This window comes from Myodes glareolus, chromosome 9, assembly GCF_982192425.1.
Source record: "Myodes glareolus chromosome 9, mMyoGla1.1, whole genome shotgun sequence".
In the NCBI taxonomy this organism is placed as follows: Eukaryota; Metazoa; Chordata; class Mammalia; order Rodentia; family Cricetidae; genus Myodes; species Myodes glareolus.
The window spans coordinates 32,498,742-32,521,004 of NC_142034.1; the positions used below are offsets into that span (position 1 = coordinate 32,498,742).

Genomic DNA, 22,263 nt, shown 5'->3' on the forward strand with positions numbered 1-22,263 from the left:
CTTATCTATGTTTATTGGCTTAGTAATAAAATGAAGTTTTCTCTTAAAGTGAAGATTTTTTTTTAAAAGAAGGTTTATTTGGTTAAACACTAATAATCTAGGAAACTAAAAAGTCTAAGGACCTGGGTTGGCAAGAAGTAAAGTCACACCAGGAAAACTAACTCACTGTATTGGAAACACAAAGGGATGTGTGATGGAGGGAGACTAGGGTGCAGAAGAGAGTGGAGAAATAGGAGAAAGGAGGCGTGAGAGTAGCTGAGCGATGCGGGTGGCTGAGCGGTGGGGGCGGCTGAGCGATGGGGATGGCTGAGCGGTGGGGATGGCTGAGCGGTGGGGGCAGCTGAAGAATGCATCGCTGGACATGACTCTTCTTTACTACAGTCTGAATCACACACAAGGAAACCACATGAGCAGAGGATGACTGTTTTGGTTTTTTTTTTCTTTCTTATTTTTACTTGAGCTGTGATATGTGCAACATCCCAAGGCTTTCTCTGGGCTTTGCTCATTCTTGAGTGGTTTACTTCAAATCTTGGATACTTAACATTTATGGGACTTGGACATATCACTTTAACTCTCTGGGTTTAGGTGGTTCATCTGTAATGTGGGAATCCTTGGAAAACATGCTGCTTGCGTGCATCCTTGACACTCACAGGTGTCCAGTTATAGTAAAATGCCGAGAGTCACAGAAACAGAATTCAGTTGTTTCTGGTGTACAATGTGGGTGGATGTTACTGAGATTTTGAGTTTGGACACCTGCACCGTGGTGAGAAAGGATCATTAAATATAACAGAGTAGAAACACCAAAAGCATCTTGCTGAAACAACAAAACAACCCCATGGTGATAAAAGTCAGAAGAGTGGTCCTGTTTAGGAGTAGATACTGATGGGGAGGGCAAAGATGGAGGCTAATTAGATAACTGCATTTGCACGCACACATCAAGGTATGTATTGAAAACGACTGTTTGGTTTTGACTGTATCATTTAATAATACCACAAATAAGCAAAATGCTTTTGCTAAATTGTAAAAATATTAAAACTATGTTCTCTCTCTCTCCTTCTTTTCCCTCCTCCTGCCTATTGGTTATTCAGTCCACACCTGACTGAGCTGGTACTGAAGTGAGCTTGTATTTTCCATGCGTTCCTTGTCTCCTCATCTCTCAAGCTTCGGAGCAGTTGGTGTTCACAGAGGGAGGTGATTTGAGTGCTAAAGAGAGGAGCTGAGCAAACGCAAAAGGGGTGGGATACGCTGTGATGATTCTTTCTTCTTTGTTTTGTTTGCTTTCATCTGTTTGGTTCTAAATTAACATACAAAGTAATGGGCTTAATTCTGGCATGTTTGTGCATGCACTCTGGACTTGCTGACACTCTCTACCGATTTCCCATCCCTGTTCGGTCTCCTGGCTCTTCCTCTCTCAGGATTCCTCCCTCTACCTCCCTGTCATGTGTTCTCTGTTGCCCTCTTCTAATTTCAACTATTTCCTTAAGACCTCCTCTCGTACTCTCCTTTCTTGTTTCATGGTTTACACACACATACACACACACACACACACACACACACACACACACACTAGTTTTGTGTCTGGGTTGCTTTACTTATTATAATTTCCAGATCTATTTTTCATGAGAACCTCCCTATTTGATTTCCCCTTATGGCTGCACAAAGTTCTACCGTGTGTAGTAATCATATTTTCTTAATCCATTCCTCTGTTGGTAGACATCTAGACTTGTTCTATTTGCTTTCTATCATGACTGGAGGATCAATAATCCCTGGGTGTTCAAGTATCTATGATAGGATGCACAGTCATTTGGGTACATCCCCGGGAGCGGTGTAGTTGGGTCCTCCAGTAGCCATAGCTGTTATGTTTTGAGGAACTTTTATACCGATTTCCGCAGAGAGTGCACTAGCTTGTGCTCCCCCCGCCCTCACAACTCCCACCCCTCCCGTAGTGAATAAATGTATTTTTTTCCCCAGCATTTGCTGTCCATTGCTTTCTTGTTGGGCGAGATGGCATCGCAAAGCAGTATTTATTTACAATTCCCTGATGGCTAAGGATGTTGAAGACTTTTAAAAATATTTATTGGACATTTGTGCTTCTTGTTTTGAGAACTATCTGTTTTGTCCATGAGGTCTGTTCTACCCATTAGACTGTTTATGGGTTGGATGTTTTGTTAGTTTGGCATATGTTTTTGTAGTTCTTCGTATATTCTTAAAATGGGCCATCAGTGGTGAATAACAACAGCCCATGATGATTGCATGTGTGTTTTCTCTAGTGCTGGTGGTGGCCTCTGCAGTGCCTCATGCTGGCCCAACATTAAGTACTCTGATGAAAATTAAAAAGAAAACAGATCTCTAGCTCTCCACATTCACCATCTGGGCTGTGCGTGCTGGGATGGGCAGAGGTGAGAAGAGGTTGCTTAAGGCTGTGAGTGTTTTCCTGCACTCAGGTTTGGCCCCCACCACCCTTTTCTGAATGACAGCTGAGGGGAGAAAGGGTGGTGCTGGCTCAGTGCCTCGTCTCCTAGAGACGGGGCTTTGGCGGGGCTTTGGGGACAGGCCGTGATGGTGCCTGACCAGAAAACAGCTTGCTCCCTGAAGTCTGAAAGAGAAAGTCACCGACAGTTAAAGCATTCACTTATGTTCTGGGGGGGGATCTGTGCTCTGAGAGCTCAATTCCCTTCTGGGCCTGCAGCCATGAGAGAGAGGTGGGGCGCCAACCCGGTCTGTAATGGGGGGAGAGAGCATGCAGACCTAAGTAAATAGCTAACATGAGAGAGTCGCTCTCTCGTCCTCTCTCAGCAAACCGTGTCTCCCAGCAGGCTAGAGAGAGAGGACACAAAGACAAAGAGTCGCAGAAACAGTGGTGTTGGTAAGATGGGAGAGACAGAAACCAACCGCTAAAGAACGGCTCCTTGACATCCTCCAAATCACAATGCGGAGAAACTTCCTGGCTCACATTTTCCACATAAACACTAGAGTGCTGGACAGTGTTAACGGGGCCTGCCTGATGCACAAGAGAGCGACCTCTGTCCAAAGCCAGCAGCGATTGACGTCACAGACAGAGCGTCTCGGGTAATGTACTCCGCTCCCCTCATTTATAGGTTTGACCCTAACCTTCCCCAGATGTGAAACCGTTCTTCCGTCCAAAAAGGGAGTTTCAACACTGGCCATTGTGTGCTCTCTGAAGCCAGCCCGGCAGCCCCAACAAAAGCCTGAGTCTTAGAACCAGGCTGTGGGCTGAGGTCTCTCTAGGCAGCCTAGTGTCCCCGCTAGAGACTTGGATAATGGGGTTTCTGTCTCCATGTACAGTTGCCTCACGCCACTTCTAGCATCTGGCTGGCTGCCTGTCTTTGGCCACAGAGCCTAAGGAAGGCCTTTGTGATCCTCTCTGCTCCAACTGCTGCGCCTGTCCTGCCTGCTCTCCTTCCTACCCTGGCTTCATTTATTACACATGATTTGCAGTCAGAGGGGGCACTTCTGGGTGACTCCCAGACTGGAGGCTTTGGCTGCTTTATTCAGGCATCTGCCTCCTTCTCCCTCGGCTGGCTAGACACCATCCTCATTTAGTTCTAAAGTTCCACTGCCCCAAGGTCCTTTCTGAATTTCTACCCCACTGTGGCCTGGCTGGCTCTCAATTCTCTCCGGTGCCCAGTGCTATGAACTCCATCCGCTGATCTGTTGACTTCTCTCTCTCTGGTTTGTCTTTCAGTTTGTGACTCAGTGGGGTCTTCCTCTCTAACTTGACTGTGTGTCCTCTAAGTACAGGCACCAGCCTGAAGTTCTGAGCATGATATCTAATGTATTATATAATATACAGTCAGTAAAAAATCTGTTGAGTGACTTACTGGTGGTGGTGCAGAAAACGGGGCAGCAATGTGAAAGGAGTTCTGCATTGGTGGTGGCTTTGCAGGAGCCAGTATCCAAAACGACAGCCAGGCTCGCTCCAGCTGAAGTAAAACAGCTTAGAAAGCAAAGAGCAGTAGTGGCAGTTCCTGCTGTTCCTGGTCCTTAACTCACACTGTTGGCTACTTGCTAAGTACTTCGCTGATATTAGTTCATTTTTCTCTTACTGCATCCCTTTTCCCAGTGATGTGGGGAGTTGCCGTTCCTGCTTCTATTACTCTGAATTTTTAGACAACATGAGTCTGCAGTCTGCGGTGCAGACTGTTCTAAGACTCCACAGACCTTTCAGAGAGGCCTAAATCCCCATGCTGCCAGGAAAGTGTCTTCTGCTGTCAAGCAGAAAAACAGAGGCTGCGAGTTCAGCTCTAAACTGACCTCTGTGTTTGTCACATGAGATTCAAGTGGCCTTTTCCCTCTGTACTTTGAGTGAATTGTTCTTTGCACAAACCTAAGGCTTCTGCTGTTACCCCTCTATGGAGTGGTAGAAATGGCTACTAGCTGGGGTCCATCAGTGTGCCTTTTCTCTGAGAGAAAGGATACTTGCCTAGAAAAGAAATTGCCCAGATCCTGAAAATTCTATAGTCTGTATGTGGTTTTGCAAGAACATATAGTGGTGTTATAACAAAATCTCCAAATAGAAAAGAAAAGAAAGAAGGAAGAAAGGAGGGAAGGAAAGAAGGAAGGAAGAAGGAAAGAAAGAGAGAGAGAGAGAGAGAGAGAGAGAGAGAGAGAGAGAGAGATTGAGAGAGAGAGAGAGAAAGAAAGAGAGAAAGAAAGAAAGGCCAAAGAAGTGCTTGTAGCCTATGATCTGACCCGGGCCCTTCCATGCATTGCATATTCTCCTTCTTCAGCTTCTGAAGGAAGGTGACCCCCGTCCTAGAGCCATCAAAGAGAGCAGTGATAATGCTGTCATGATGTCATCACTTCAAACAGCTAGAGGTGAATATTCCTGGCTGTCCATGGTGATTTCAAGACTTCCAAGAGTCAGAGAAGTCTGACAGGCCTCAAGGAATCTACTTGTTGCTTCAGCTAGTATAGCTGGGACATGAACAAAGAAGGAGGTTGGAGGGAAAGACAAAAATCTTCTTCTCTGTTTGTCCCCATGAAAGAAGTGGGAAGTGGTGAGGTCCTTTGGTTTCCCATTGGACGATACTTCACGAGAAGTTTTCTAATGGCTTCCCATCTAGGGCTGAGTGGATGGCTGTTTTAGCAGAGCAAAGGGTGAAGTGGATTAAGGCCTGCAGTGTTGCTTAAGACTCGTAATTATGCAAAGCAGTAAACTTTGTAATGTAATTATATTGTGTTTGTATAGCATTTGAATGATGTAGAGAGGGTTGCAAATTTCATGATTAGCATTGAAAACAGTCCGCAATGCTTTGCTACATCATTTTTTCCCATGACACTTTCATAAAGGCGATGCTACTGAAATAGAATAAAGGGCCTTCCTAGGTCTGTGGGGATTTTCCCAGGGAAACTGTGGATTTATGAAGTTGGAAACACGGTAGGAAATTAATATTTTGAATCAGAAACAAAACATGTGTTTCTCCACAGTTCTGGTGGATGGCGGTGTTGGCATTACATTCTCTGAATGTCAGACTCTTGGTTGTTTCTCTTTACATGTCTTTTAAATGCCTAGCCCAGAGCTGAAGCCCGTGAGCGTTCTTCAAATCACGGAGTAAACTTCATGTGAAGTTGTAATGACTTAAACTTGTCTTAGTTGTCCTGTCCAATAAACTAGTGCAGAGAATGACGGGAAGGATAAAAATAATTCCCAGCCAAATCAGATAGAGGGACCAGCAGAAGAAGAGAAGGGAAGAACCAAATATAGAAGAAGAATACCAAATCCGGCAAGGTAAAAATGTTAGGTTATTTCTCCAATGAGGAAGTAATTGCTGAGCTAACTGAATGGCTACCAGGAAGATTGGCATGCTGAGGTTCAGATGGCAGATTTAACTCACAGACAATTAGTACTCTAGGCTATTGACAGGGATGGGGAAGAAAAATCCAGCTTACTGTTGCTGTCCTAGGGATGACGGTTCCATGAGTGATTGTCTCTGGTAAGGGTTTGCAATGTACCTACCGTATGCAAGGTGCTGTCCCAACATTTATAGCTACCAAGACGAGAAGGTTTCTGACCTTTCGACTTCTCTGAAAGTGTGTGTATGTGAGGGGATGTATGCATGTTTCTGCATGCATGTGCATGCATGTATGTGTGTATGCATGTGGAGGTCAGAGGTCAACCATGGGTGCTGTTTCTTGCGAACCTTCCAATTTGTTTTTTGAGACAGTCTTTTACTGAGACCTGGATCTTGCTGATAAGGCTGACTGGTCAGGAAGCCCCAGGAATCTGCCTGCCTCTGCTTCCTCAGCATTGGGTTTACAAGCATGTCTACAGCATCCAACTTTTTCCAAGTTTGTGCACTAAAGTCGGGTCCCCTTTCTTATATGGCAAATGGTCTATCACCTGAATCATCTCTCCAAGCCACATCTGCCTTTAAAAAATATATATTTGTTGTTGTTGTTGAGTTGCGGTAGAACTTTATATTTTGGGGCTATCAATCCATGATCAAACTTCTGCTTTGCCAGTAATTTCCATTGTCCTCCATGTTGCTTTGGATTCCATGAATTGCTTCCCTTGCAGAGTAGAAGCCTTAAAGTTTCACACAGTTCTGTTTTTCTAGTTTTAGTTTTGTTTTCAGGACTAGCAAGTCATTACCACATCCTCTCTACTATCTTCTAAGAGATGTAGAGTTTTACGCCTCACATTCTGGTCTTCAGTTCATTTTGCGTTACTGTTTGCCTATGCTGTGAGGGAAGGAGCCTGTCTTCCTTCTTTCACCCAGAATGGCTATTCAAGGACTCACAGGACAATAGATGCTGGTGAGGAAGCGGGAACTCCTTTGTCACAGTTGGCTAGCATGTACACTAGTGCGGCCATTATGGAAATCGGTGTGGAGGTTTCTCAGACACTTACAAGTAGAAGTTCCATCCGACCCAGCGGTATCTCTCTGGGGCGTTATAATACCCCCGGTCTCTATACAGAGATATTTCCACATGTGTGTTTATTATTGCCCTAGTCACAATGCAGAGAGATGGACCCCATCTAGATGCCCATCAACAGAGGAATAGATGATGGAAATATTTCTTTACTCAGCTGTTGTAAAGAAAAACGAAATCATGAACACTTGAAGAAAATGGGTAGCTGGAAAACATTATAATGAGCAAGTGATCTGGATTCACAAAGACAAAATCCTATGTTTTCTCTTATATGTGGATTCTAGGTTTCAAACAACGTATTATTTGCAGTAATTCTTTGAGAATATCTTACATACACACACACACACACACACTGCATTTTGATATAGTCACACTCATTCCTTCCCTGAACCTCTCTCAGATTACCCCCTCCTTAACATCCCTACTAACGTCGTATCCTCTTGAAATAAAACAACTGAGGGAGTCCACTTTGTGCTGCTCATGTATGCACTAGCGAGGGACCATCCATTGAAGCATGGGCAACCCCCAGAGGCCATACTCTCAAAGGAAACTGGCTCTCCCTTCCCCAGAAGCCATCAACTGTCTATAGCTTCTCAGTTACAGGTGGGGGCTCATGAACCCCTCCCCAGTCCATGCTGGATTGTTGACTGATGATCTTGTGCAGATCTGGGGTGGGTGGTGTGGAGTCCAGAGAGGAGTAGTCCTGTCATGACCAGACAACATCATTTCACTCTGGCCTTCCCTGCCTCCGGCTTTTATAATATTCCTGATTACTCCTCCATGACGTTCCCAGAGCCTTATAATACACACACACACACACACACACACACACACACACACACACACACACATATAATAGATTGTCTTGTTCCAGAATTGTAACCATTTCTTCCAGGTAACGGGGTTGGCATATACATTATTTTTCTCATGATGTTCTTATACCTCCTCAGTATGAAGTTAGATCATTCATTTGAGACCATGCATCTTTTTCTGATAAGGTGGTTGCCATTCAAATGTCCTTCCTGGGAGCTTCGGCTGCATTCCTTAGGCTTTCGTGTCTGATGTCTTCTCCACACATCTCAGCATGTTTTGTGATTTCTTTGGCCCACTGATTGTTCAAGGACGAGCTGTTTAATATCCACATATCTGTGTAATTTCCCTTCTTATCTTTTGCTACTCATGTCTAGACATGTGGTACTATTTCAACCTTAAATTTGTTCTTTCCAATTGCCTATGTGCCTTTGAATGAACATATATATATATATCCCCATGCTATTGTGTCTGGCGTCGCATGTAAGTCTATTAAGGTCTATTTGGTTTCTCAATGTTTTTCAAATATCCTGTTTTCTTGTTTTTATCTCTCTTCTTAAAAGATCTGTTCACTTCGTGGAGCTGTAGGATAGCCCATCATGCCTCAGGGACCCTTGGAAATGGTTGGGCTGTGAAGTCTTACAGAAGAGCTGGGTTCCCCATGGGAGGAGAATGTAGGGCACAAGACTCTGATTAGTCATTGAAGCAAAGTGTGGTTCACTCTGGAATTGCATTATTATCCGTGCAGTGTGTACCAACGCCACCACACTCTAGCAACACTTATTCACAAGTGACGGCATGGTTGTCTATCGCCTCCTCTCTGGTGTAGAGAGCTCCCGCGACTGGGAGCCTGTCTTCGAGCTACTTGAGATTTCAGCCTCCTGCCTCCAGTCCTTGGCATCCACATCAGTCAGCAGTTTTGGCTTCTGTCATGGACTTGGCAAAATTGTGTTCAGCTGCATCTTCAGTGAGGCTTCCGCCACACGTGTCCTTGATTTTCTCTTCTTAGGGAGAGGATACGGTGAGAAGCAAGGAAAATGTGCACCGTTTTTTAAACTCATCTGAGCTTGTTGCGGATTAATCCCCACCCCTCAGGGATAATAAAACCTGATCAATCTTTGACTTTCACATCTTAAATGATGTTGCTCATTTCTCATCCTCCTCCTAGGAACGACCAGTGGGTGATGGGTCAAAGAACTCCCTAGGGTATCAAATGGAAAATTACACTATTTTGGAAATGTCAGAAAGTTATTCACTATGCGTAAATATGGTCATGGGAGACCTGTGTTTTTTTTTTTAACTAGGTTATCCCAAGTGAAATTATTAGTTTAGAGTTTCTTGGAGAGCTATCTAAGCAATTCATGAGTTCTTTGTTTCCTGGGATCACCTGCACAAACTCCCCTCTGTTCATCTTGTAAATTCCAACAGGGTGGGGCAAAAGAAAGTCCTTCCCTTTGTCTTTTTGGGGGCAGCCCTGTTTTTGTCTACTCAATGGTTCTCACAGCCTTTGTTATGGACTCCTTGCATTTCTGTACATAGCAACCAGGGCATGAGGTGAGCTGGTCTCTCCCCGTTAAATATGATGCCACCAAGCTGTTACTGTCAGTTACTGCCATTAAAAGTCACAGCTGTTGGTTGGCCTTTCATGGTAAAAAGCAACTTCCTCCCCCTTTTGATTCTCAAAAATAACAAGATTTTTATTTTTTTTTCTAGTAGAAAATGCACATACCAACCCAGAGGGAGTTAAACTGAAGAATTTTCCCAGACATGATCCACCATAGCAGGCTCAACGTTCTTGACTTGAGAACATAATGGTTGCCAGGCTCTCAAGGACTGGACTGGAGCCATTACTGTCCCATTCTCTCCCTCTGATTCCCCAGTGATGTGGTTCTGAGATAAGAATTGTATAATTCTTCTAAAGAAGTATAATCCAACAAGAAGGATAAAAGACCTGAAAATCATGGAGGAAAGAGGTGTGTGTGCATGTGTGTGTGTATCTATTTGTGATGTCTGTGCTTATTCATGAAGTTCTTAAGCATATAGTTAGTGGAAAATAGAAATTATTGTGTGGCTGGGTGTTGTATGTGAAGTGTGAGGATAGTCAGAATTGTAGTACTCTTTCTTTACAATTATCTGTCTGCAGCTTCTTTTTTCTTACCCCAAGGTAACCTCTGACAGTTGGTTTTGTTTGGTTTATTTTATCAGTCTTTGTGTGTATGTGTACAGCAACAAACTGGCTAGAGGTTTGGCACCGAAGTCTGCTGGCAGATGTGAACAGTTCCTTTCTCTTAGTGGAGGTCTTTTTCCTGGAACCCGGTTCCTGTACTCATGAATGGGAAGATGTTGTCCCTTGTTGACTTCAGGAACACAGAAGCCCAGCTTCCCACCCCTGCTGAGAAGGCTGTGTGCTCTGAGTGAGGATCAACACACGAGATGCTTGTGAATCTGACCTAGCGAACGTGGAGAAGAAAGCATAAGACAAGTCGTTCCTGTTGACCATGCTTCAGAATACCAAGCCAAGGGCTTCCATTGATTTCAAGATTTCCTCCATTCAATAACTTGTCTTGACAGCATTTCACATGATGCTTTTTCAGAGACCGGCCAGAAGATTCCCATCAACACAAGCTCCACCTCCTCTTCCTATCTATCTATAAAATGAGGTCAGCACCTGAGTTGTGCTGCTTGGTTTTAGCTGTCAAATTGACACAGCCTGGAATCTCCTGGGATGAGTCTTTTCATAATAATGATTTTGTTGTTTGAGAACTTGGTACATGAATATAATGTGTCTTGACCAAATCTACCCCAGTTCCTCTCATTTCCCTCCCAGCGCTCACAACAGCTTCATGGGCTCTATTTTTAAGCTCACTGAGTCTACTAAGTGCTGCCTGGATTTGCATAAGTACAGAACCATCCACTAAAGCATAACTACCTTCTCAGGATCTATATTCTAGAAGAAAATTGACTCTCTATCCCTTAGTAGACTTCAGTTGTCAATGCTTCCCCAGCGAGGGGTGGGACTCCATGAACCCCTTGTCAACCCATGCTAGGATTTTTGCTGCCTTGACCTTGTGTAGGTCTTGGCATGCATGCACAGTCACTGCAAGCTCTTGTGTATGACTTTGCAGTCATGTCCGACAAGGACCTTTTCACTGCAGATGCCTGCCACGTCTGACTCTGACAATCTTTTTACTCCTTCTTCAATGACCTCTGGGGTCTTGCTGGTAGGGAGTGATATAGATGTCCCATTTAGCACTGGGCACCCGCCGGCTCATTCTCTGCCTGATGAACAGATGTAGATCTCTGTTATTAATCACAGCTGATTGCAAGAAGAAGGTTCTCTGGTGAGGGATAAGAGGTGGGATAAAAATAAGAAGCTAGTGGGCGGTTTGTGACTATGTTTATTTAGTATTAACTTTTCCCTTATGACATGGGCAGCCATGGGTTTTGGGCCCAGTTAATGGTACCAGACATGAGTTCTATCTTGTAGAATCGGCTTTAACTCCATTCAGAAAGTAGGTAGTTACTGCCGTAGCATTAGGCCACTGTCGCACGGCTCTGCTTGTCAGGCTAAGCCCTTTCTCCTTTAGTAATGTGCATGAGACCCTTAGGCTGACACTGCTCTCCTCCGTGTTTCTTTTGTGAGTTCTAAGGCACAGGTAACTCCAGATTTCACAATGAGGCAAATTAGAGTAGTTTATAATCTTTAAAATTCATTAAAAACACATAAGTCTGGTGTTTGTATGGAAACTGAGGATTAAAACCACAACACTGTTTCAACTCGAGGAAGCCATTGATGAGAAAACATTAATTATTTCATGTTATACCAAAGAAAAAAAGCCATGGCCTATTATAGTATGATATACCATAGATTTTGTGAAAGCATGCCATAGTCTTCGAGGTTAAGATGTGAGAAAATGTATATTGATGTAGAATAAATGCTATTATTCTAATATTCCAATCTAGCTAATGTTATTAGATGTGAATTAGGAATTCAAGTTTTAGTTTGCTTAATTTAATTTTGTGATTCTGATAACTTTGAAGACGGATGCTTAAAAGAAATCTCACACTAGCTCAGAATTGAGTATAATAGAGTTATTTATTTAGGGGTAGACTCACAGATTACAGTTCTCTGCTCGAACAGGGAACAGCAACCAAATCCCACAGCCTGAGGAGAGGCTTTACATCAGCACACATAGTATAAGAGGCCACGCCCAAGTGGGCGGGTAACTTAAAGGCTACTGGCTGTAGGAATTCCTGCAGCATAACTTCGTGATTTTTGTTCAAAAGTTAAATGGCCAATGAAATATAGATCTTGGTTTCCTAACTGGGTACCCGAGACCAGCTTGAAAAGTGGTATTTGAAAGACTTCTCCTCCGTGTTCCCATTATAAATTGTCTAGGCAACACTGACTTAGATCTGTCTCCTTGGCGAGCCACCACATCCCTGAGCTGGAATTAGGAGTTCAGGTGGGAATACGAGATGTCTCGGTATGAAACTTGTCTTCTTGGACAAGTTTGAGCCATTAAGCTCCCACATGAGCTCCTGATGTTTCATTGTCACACCCTGGACCACACACATCCCAGCTGGAAAGCATCTTCCGTAGCCAGCTCACCGTCTGGAGGCAATGGTGTCTGTCACCAGGCTCCTCTTCAGTCTTGGCAGGCCTCTGTGGCTCTCTTGATGGTGGTCCAGAGCTTCTTAGACTCCTCTATGTGGTGGTGGCGATCCCAGAGAAGGAGGGTGTGGAACCTGGACTCCTGGGTGTGTAGCCAGAAGCAGTTGGCGTTAAACCAACTCTTTATGTCATTCCTTAATGAAAGTGCTTCAAGAAAAGATGTACTTAGTTTTGTGAATTTTAGTAAGCATCTAGTATTTTCTCCAAAATACTTTTATAGAATGGTCTCAGGAAGATGTAGCCTCTTGCTTTGTATGAAAATCAACAAAGCAAACAAACAAACCAAAAGCAGAATACTATGGCTCACATCTCAGCTTTGTCACTTAGAAGTTATGTGACCTTGGAAAATTAAGGAAGCTTTCCAACTTCCAGCTTATTCATCTGCAAAAAGAGGTTATAATCACCAAACTTTCCCAGTTATTGTGGGAACAAAATGGTGTACTTTCTGTCCTTTTCCTGGGGTTGTGGAAAATATTCCATGGTAACCTTCCCTTTGCCCCACTTCTTTCCTTTCTACATAAACCACTGTCCTCTATATTCCCAGCTCACTTCTAGGAAAGGAAGAATAGTTAGGCTGGATAGATACCCTGCCATCTATCTCCCTGCCTCTGCCATCCAAAGCACCGTGAAAGGACAGCCTTTACTTTTAACCCTCAAACGAGCACTCAGCCACCACGGGGCTAAGCCAAGTTCTGTCCAAGAAAGACAAAAATACATTTGACATAATCTTGTTCTTTAAGGGCTTTACAGGGAAATACACAAATAAATAATTACAGTGTTATGTAATTTGTGCTATGATTCACAGAAATCCACAGACTGTTCTAGGTCACATAGGATGGGTCTTTTCTGCCACTCTGGAGGTGGATGATCCAGAAGGAGAGGGAGAAATACTTCCCAAAGGAAGGGACCCCTCCTGACTAAAGAGGTAGCAGATGAAGGAGAGGAGGGCTCTGATGTTTTTATTACAGGTATAACCTCAGTGACAGATGGATTTATAAAATAAACACTTCTAAATAAAAGTGAAGGGAACAAAGAGGTAGAGGAAGAGCACCGTGTCTAGTGTTAGCCTGCAAAGCTAAAACCAATCAGAGGAGAAATAGTTACAAATGTTTCTTTAGCTATCCAGGCAAACTTTGGTGGAAGTCTAAGCTAATGACTGAAGATGGGGGTGGTGATAGGGGACTGGGGAGGTGTGAGCCTGTTCTAAGGGACTTGAAGGATGTTGCATCTTGAGAGTAATGAAGAACAATTTCCTAGGCCACATACTATTTCTTTGGTTCTTAATTTCTACCTCCCTCACGTTAGCACAATTGGTCTTATATTTTTAATGCTTAACAAAAGAGGCAATAGACATAATGACTGGGGAGCCTGATACTTTAGATCTAAGAGAACAATATCATATTATTGCTTGGGTATTTTTTAAGCATACAAAGAATGCATTGACTCTTGTTTAATAACCTTTGTGAAACCCTTTCCCATTGTTTTATTTTTTTTGTTGCTTCTTAGTCCATTCTGCGAGGTCAGGGCACTATCTTCTGGCTGATGGGAACAGAGTATGTCCCATGAAAGCATACCATGTGCATCACAAGCTATAAGGAGCCTCTTATATACATTTGCTCATTTGACTTGTGACTTGAACATTTATCCTGATCTTATAAGCAAGGGTCACAGACATGCTTCAGGACAGACCAGCAGTCGCTGTGGGTGGAGCTGGCCTCACATCCGTCCAGTTGCAATGCCTACCTGCATTGTGTCAATCAGTGAGATCAGCGAGGCTGTCAGTGTTAGGTCATGGCAAGAATCAGTCAGAGGATGTGATGCTGTGTCCTCCCTCATGCTAAGACTCTTTCTGACCTCCTGCAGACAAATCCCTTGGCCTATCCCTGGAGGGGTGGGAACTTATTTAGTTTCCCTGGATGTTTCTTTAAGGATGTTAAGAGGAACCAGCCAATACTAATCTCAAACAGGATATCCTTTAGGGAAAACACTCCATACTAAATACAAACAAGAGATTTCACATTGAAGAACTGCAGACACATGGAGAAGCCCATCTTTCATTCAGTGTATATGGGTGTGTTGCTTAGTTTCAGAGTAGCTCTTGCTTGGATTTCGGGACCACCCACTTGTGTGAATCTTTCTGTTGCCCTGTGTAACTCTCAGTGAATGGCTCTGCAGGATTTCCCACCCCCTCTCCTTCTATATCAGCGTGTTTCCTATTTCTTCAGATGTGATGTCCCGTGGTGCGATGTTTCTTTTCTTCCTTTGCACCCCACCATGTGTTTTGTTAATGAGGGTGCCTCTAGAGTAAGGCAATCTGTAAGGACATTCATAAACAAGCTCACCCCAGGGAGTTCAACCAGGACCACCCACACTGAGTCATGCAGTTGAGGTCTGTCTTTCCTGGGGACAGGGCTTCTGCAGACCTTGGTGGCCTTTGAGTCACACTGTTCTGTGAGAAGTGGGAGTTGACTTCTGGTGCTTCTTACTGACAGTTAATCAGCAGCCCCGCTACAAGAGGGAGTGGTGCTCTCCTCTCTTAAGACCCTAGGACATTTATGTTTAAAAAATCCCTTTCCTGCCTTCCAAGTACTCCTCTGAATACTCCATTGTTATAGTCAAACTCACCACCCTTTGGAGGGAACCTAAGGACAAAATCAGATCTTTTCTTCATGGCACGTCTCAAGGCGGACCCCCAACCCTTATCTGGACCACTGATCTTTCCCACTGAAATCCTGGTGCCAGTGTGTCCCAGAACCCTCTCAATTCTGTAAGAGAGCCCTTCAGAATAAACACACTGGAAGACCAAAAGGATATTTACAACCTCCGACCAAGTTCTCAATTTCCTTGGCTGGTCTTGTAGACAATGCCCTCCTGCCTCAGTTCAATTGTACTGTCAGACATTGATACGGTAGGAAGATTGAGAAAATATTATGCTAAGCCTGTCAATAGGCAAACAAAAACACTGCCGACCGTATCTCCAGAGAATCTGGGATGAGCTGTTTGTTTGTTTTCATAAGGATATCTCCAGTCATCACAAACTCTCAGCCTCTCCTGCCTAAACTTTCTCATCTAGTTCCCAGGGACTCATGGGAACCTGGCTTTGGGACAGAGAAGCCCAGTGGCACCCAGCAACTGGCAGTCCCCTTGGCTGGAGCACAACCCCACGATGCAGGCACAGCACCCAGGCTAAAGCTACTCGGAGTGGAAGCATCTCTTCCGTGCGTGTATAAAATGCCAAGCACCTCAAGGTCTCCTGTTAGCCAATATTTTATTAATAGCTAATGCTGACCAACTGAAACTCCTGGCCTGTTATTTTAGTTCTGTGGAATGAAGAGGTAACAAAATGCAGGGCGTTTTTCTGCTTCACAAGCAAATTGTATTCAAGTCTCGATGTACCAAGACTGTAGTTTCCTAGAAGATTCTGCTTGTTCCTGCTTCTTTAGTATGTATGCTCATTGTCCCCAACCTCACCCATTGGGAGTTCAGTCCTTTGCTCGCGTGGTTCATCGGTTGAACTTGTAATGCCTTTCTATCTTCTGCTTTGTAAAAGTCCTCTTTTCTTCAGGACCGAGTTCAAGGACTCGTTTTCAAGCACGCCCTTAAGATGTGTTCTGCGTAGCGCTGACGCTCATCTCCTCTACATATTGTCCTCGTAGGCTTTTTTTTTCATTGTTTTGTGGGGTATGCATATGCAAGTATTTGTAAATGTGCACATGTATATGTGTGTGTGTGTGTGTGAGAGAGAGAGAGAGAGAGAGAGAGTGTGTGTGTGTGTGTGTGAGTGTGTGTGTGTGTAGGTCAAAGGTTAACCTTAGGTATATTCCTCTATTGACTTCTACCTTTATCTATCTATCCATCTATCTATCCATCCATCCATCCATCCATCCATCCATCTATCTATCTATCTATCTATCTATCTATCTATCCATCCATCTACCTATCTATCCATCCATCCATCCATCCATCTGTCTGTCTATCAATCTGTCTGTCTATCCGTTCGTCCGTCCGTCCATCCATCCATCCATCCATCCATCCATCCATCCATCCATCTATCTATCTATCTATCTATCTATCTATCTATCTATCTATCTATGAAACAGTGTCTCTCACTGAACCCAGCTCTCTCTGCCTAGACTAGGCTGGCCAGACAGTGATCTCCAATGCTTTACCTGTCTCTGTCTCCCAGCTTTTATGTGACTGGTGGGATCAGAACTCAGACCCTGCTGTTTGCACAGCAACTACTTTATCTGTGAGACATTAGCCCATTCCCTGGATTTTTAAAGTTTCAGATAATAAGCCTGATGTAAGACAAAACAGATTCTCCAAAACTGCCTTCTCCCCTGACATTTAAGCACCCTTCCTCCAAATTTTCACTCGTGACCATCCCACATTTTCTGTTTAGGGCTAAATAGTCTTTACCTAGACTATCATGACCATTTAAGCATTACCTTAGCTGTGTCTATAGAACATGACATTTCTATTTTCGTTAGTTATTTGTCTCATTGCCATGACAACAGCATCATAAGGAAAGAGGGATCTACTCTGGCTAATGATCTGAGGCTACAGTCGCTGGTGTTGGGGACCATGGAGGTAGCCTTCTCAGCTATGGTGGCAAGAATTTGAGGCAGCTGATCATGCTATAGCCTCAGCCAGGAAGCAGAGAGAGATAAACTCTGGTGCTCCCCTGGGTTTCTCTGTCATCCAGTCTGTGGCCTTGGCCCTTAGAATGATGCTCCCCGAGTTCAGGGTGACTATTCCCACCTCCTTTAGGCGGCTCTTGGAGGTACTCTCACACACAGGCGCGGGTGCCTCCAGATCTCCCAGAAGTTGACAGCTGAGAACCATCACACGCTTCTTTCCTCTGTGACACTGTGCAGAGCTGAGGCTGTCTCTACTGTTAGTTTCAATTTGCTCAGTTTTAATTCATCTACATCTAATTGCGCAATGAATCATTACCAGAACTGCGAAACCCCTGAAAATATGGACACGATGCCAGGGCATGTCCTCATCGCCTCTTCCTGGCAGTCAGTTCTTCCTTCTCCGCAATGGGCTGCTGCTCCTAGGCAGGGTGAAATCCCCTGCTCTTTCCTCCCAAAAGCCTTCTTCTCACCTCAAGTGCCCGGGCACCAGGTCTGGTTTCCTGGCATCCCCTTTGCCATGGTTATTCTGCTGTTTTAGCAGGATAAACATCTGAGACCCTGCATGGAAAGCTAGGCGTGCGTCCTCTCTGCACCAGACTGATAGTTTGAATGGGAATGGAATTCTGGGATGGAAATACTTTACCAGTGACCTTGGACATTGCTTGTCTTCTTGCTCCCAGCTCTGCTAAACGCAGTTTGATTCTTGACACTTCTGTGCGACTTTTCCTACCAGCCCTCTGCTTCCATTTGGAAGCCTCGATCTGTTCTAATATATAGTATTCTCACATGTAGAATAATGTTCTTTGGACAGGGATATTTTTTTGTTTTTAATGTGCTGGACCACGGTATTTTATTTTATTTTGGTTTATGTTTAAAGGCTCAGTTCTGGGAGTTTTTCATGCATTCAAGTTTTCTTCCTTTGGCTCATTCTTATCGGTCAAATTCTGGCTCTTGTTCAGGTGTCTATTGACACACACTATCTCCAAAGTAAGAGGTTAAAACAATGGACATCATTTATTTAGCTCATGTATCTGCAATTCAGAAGTGCTTGGTGGTGATGGCATCTCAGAGGCACCTACAATGGGTCTGGTACCCTCATTTCCAAGATGCCAAGCTGATATCGGCTCTTGACTGATGCCCTCATTACATCATTTTCCCTGTGGGGATCCCCACGTTGGTGTCTAAGCCTCCTGTGTGTGTGGTAGCTGAGACTTAGGTTAGGATCACAGGAGACCTGAATCGAAGTAGCAAATGTTCTTTTGACCTAGGTTTGTAAGACCCAGAATATCATAGTAATCACATTCTGTTGGCCAAGTAAGATACACAAAGCTGAACTTTTCAAAGGCCTTCCATTGAATGAGTGACTTTGAACTTGGAGTCTCCAGCTCAGTTAAGCCTCTGGCTGTCTCTAGTCTCTGGTGACATCTGGACTGGAAATTCAGGAAAGACCCTGAGCACAAACTACCAAAGTAAATCACAGATGCACATGCCACAAAAGTGGTAAGGTGATGTTCATTATTGTTTTTGTTTGTTTGCTTGCTTTTGGTTGTTCAAGACAGGGTTTCTCTGTAGCCCTAAGATGTCCTGGAACTCACTCTGTAGACTAGGTTGTCCTTGAACTCACAGAGATCTGCCTGATTCTGCCTTGCCAGTGTTGGATTAAAGGCGAGCACCACCTCGGGGCATTTACTATTGTTCTAACCTACAACATTTAGGGTAATATGTCGTGCAGTTAGAGATAATTAAGGCAAATTCTAATGTTTGGGAATAAGATGCTACTGAAATAAAAGCCTAAAATGTGAGAGAGACTGAAGGGACTCTGGCTAGCTCAGCTGGGTGAGCATGGCTCTGGCAGGCCTTGACCTTCTCCCTCATCTCCTCTGTCTTGCTAAAAACTATTAGATTACATTCCTAAAGCTAGCCACCAAGGTCTATTCCCTTATTTGACCACTTCCTGCTCCTAAAGCTGACAACCAAGGTCCAGCAGTCAGAATCCCCCTTGGGCTCATTTAATTAACATGCTAAATTAAAATTGAATACCTCATCCTAACATGGGGTTTCTCCTTGTACCTTTATAAACTGCCATTTTCCTATGTACCACATCTGTCTCCTCTCCATCCAGAGGCAGTCCTTTGTCCCTCTGGGACAAATATCCCCGCCCCCTTTCCCTTGTTCCTTTCCTCTTCTCCCTCACGCCTATCTCCTGTGGTTGTCGACCTTGGGGGTCCTGAGTCATAAGTTTCCTCTCTGGGACAATAGGTTCAGGCAGTGATTGGGAACCTTAAAGTCCTGACTGGATGTATTTAAGGGAAGTTAAATCCTGAAAATTTAATGTCTTCACAGGAGGATGACCAGTGAGAGACGAGAGAAATTTACAGAAAATGTTGACGTTTGTAGAGAATAAAGTGTTAAAAAAAAAAGATAAAGATAAATAATTGAAACAGGCCAAATGAAAGGGCAATGGTGCGCAGAAGTGGCAGAACTTTCTGACTTTTAAATTAGCAGCTTTTTCAGATGACACAGTGATAAGGCGGGGTATGAGTTCTGGCAAGGATCAACCCTAGGGCTGTCTGGGAAACATCACCCAGATGGAGCCCAGTAAAGGTCTAGAAAGTCTGTAAGATCTCAGGACTATCCGAGAAGGATTACATCAAACAGGGTTTTCTGGGGGGGCTGTCCACAGCAACTTTATTGGATCCAGGGGTAAAAAATTGATGACAAACGTATTTGAGAATTTGTTATTTGTCTACAGGAGCGAACTCCAATAAGATCAGTACAAGACTCAATGTCTTTAAAAGAATTCTCTTAAGAATGCTGTCAATTTGGTTGAAAGAGAAAAAGATCAGATGAAATGAAAAGGAAATTTAAAAGCAGAACACGAGCTGAGAAGACTAGTCAATTTTGACCATGAGCTATTGTTTAAGCACAAAGAAGGCCAGAACCCAAAGCCCAAAGGACAGACAAGAGCCACAGGGTGCTAGTCTCAGCCCTGGAGTCTCACCAAGGATATACTAACATTCACAGCTAGCAGCTGACCTCTAGATTTCTGTGAAGCAGACACTCCTCTGAGCCTCCTTCTCTTTGGTTTTTAGTTAATCATTTTGTATCACCCCCACTATTGTGTGTTGAGTATCTGGGAATGCATTAGTCAGTTTTCCGTCTCTGTAATAGAAATGTGACACGGGGTGCTTATAAAATTAAAAGGGAAGGTAGCTTGACTGATGGTTCTGAAGGCTCAAGTCTAGATGGGGCAGCCCTACAGTTCCAGGCCTTTGGGAGCGCAGAGCATCACGTAAGAAGCACATGCCAGAAAAAGCATCTTCTTAGGCCAGGAAGCACAGAAACCTAGAAACTGGAGTCTCATTCATAATACCCTTCACGGGCACACTCTAATAATTTAAATATCCACCACAAGGCCTCACTTGAGAGCATCCCAGAATTATATCCTTTTAGATTTAAGATCAAATGACCTTTAATAAATTTAATAAATAATGCAACTGTTATAATTAATGTTTGGAGACATTTTTATTTTTAGCTCTTTTGCATACATACATACATTTCTCCCTAAGAAACTGTGAGTCCACTTTTCACCTCTCTAACTCTGCCTTCTTTCTAGGACAATTCATATAAACGAAACAATAACATGGACACATCAGTTTTGTTTCTTTTATTTAGCATCATGATTTAAGTCCAGTGCAGGTAGGTAGGTCTATATTTTTGTTTCAGAGTTTTCTGCACAGCCTCCAATTTCACACCTGTGCCACACTTCAGTCTTGATGGATGGGGGTTGCTTCCACCATTCCGCTGCTCTGAATAAAGCTTTGGATACCTTGAAACGTTTTGAAAGCCTGAAGAACTGTTTCTACTGCGGCTGCCCCACACCACTGCCCCGCCGTAGTGTGCGTGTTCTAGGTTTCCCACCCTCTCCACCACAGCTGTTGGTCCCTGTCTCACTTTCTTACAACTAGTTCAGTGAGCGTGAAGTCTTATCCCTTCAGCTTCAATTTGCATTTCCATAATGACCAATAGCGCTGAGCATCTCATGTGCCCATTACTCGTTGGTTGAACTTCTTTGGTTAAATATCTCTGTGTGTCTTTTGCCCACGTCACAGTCGGGTGGCCTCATTACATTATTGCAGTTCTAAGTGTTGTAAAGTCTTGCTGCAAGCCTTTTATGAGGTATTTAGCAGGCATTTCATCTCAGTTGATTTGCAAATGTTTTCATTTTTTTAATAGTGTCTTTTGAAATGTCATTTTGATGAGGTCAAATTTTTCCTCATTTTTTCTTTTTTGCGCTATGATTTTTGGTGTTACGTCTATTGTTTGTTTGACTTAAGTCTTAAGTGTTTTTCCTCTCTCTTTCTCATGTGGACACGTATGGTGTGCATATGTGCATGAGTATTCGTGTGTGTGTGTGTGTGTGTGTGTGTGTGTGTGTGTGTGTGTGTAGGCTGTGGTTGGTATGTGAGAAATCTTTCTCAGTCACTTTCCACCTTATTCTTTGAGGCAGAGTCTCTCAGATGAACTTGGAGCTCCATGATATGACTAGTAGTCTGGCTAGCCAGCTTTCTCGAAGGACCACTGACTGCCTTCCAAGGCCTGTAATTTTTGGCAGGCCTCCATGTCCACCTATGATTTTTATGGAGTCTTGGGATCTGAACTCCAATCCTCATGTTTGCATGGCAAACTAGCTCTCCAGCCTTTGAATCTTTTCTGAGGAACGTTTTATTGTTTCAGTTTTTGCACTCAAATTTATGATCTACTTTGGTTAATTTTAGTGTGCCATGTGTGGTCAGAGTATTAGTTTGTTGTAAAAGGAGAAGCAGGCTATGTTACTGTCATCTGGCTCCTGACTAGCTTTACACCCAAAATAATTACACGAAAACTGTATTCATTTAAACACTGCCTGGCCCATTATATCTGGCCTTTTCTTGGTTAACTCTCACATCTTAATTAACCCATTTCTAATAATCCGTATATCACTACGTGACTGTGGCTTACCAGGATGAGTTTAACCTATGTCCACATTGGGCTGGAGCTTCATGGCATCTGCCTGACTCTGCTTCTTTCTCCCAGCATTCTGTTCGGTCTACTCCACCTATCTAAATCCTGCCCTATCAAAAAGTCAAGGCAGTTTCTTTATTAACCAATGAAAGTAACACATAGACAGATGACCCTCCTACATCGTAAGTTCAATTCTTCTGGCACTATTATTTGAACAAAGTGATCTTTTCTCCAATT

The 22,263-nt window shown here is 43.6% G+C and overlaps 1 long non-coding RNA gene across 1 annotated transcript; it reads left to right on the forward strand.

Moving 5' to 3' along the window:
* Positions 1 to 2,662: 2,662 nt before the first annotated feature.
* LOC146893247 (uncharacterized) lies at positions 2,663 to 13,850 on the forward strand. Its single transcript, XR_015003753.2, has 3 exons — positions 2,663 to 3,069; positions 9,421 to 9,680; positions 9,913 to 13,850. It is a non-coding gene; the product is annotated as an uncharacterized LOC146893247 (long non-coding RNA).
* Positions 13,851 to 22,263: the final 8,413 nt, after the last annotated feature.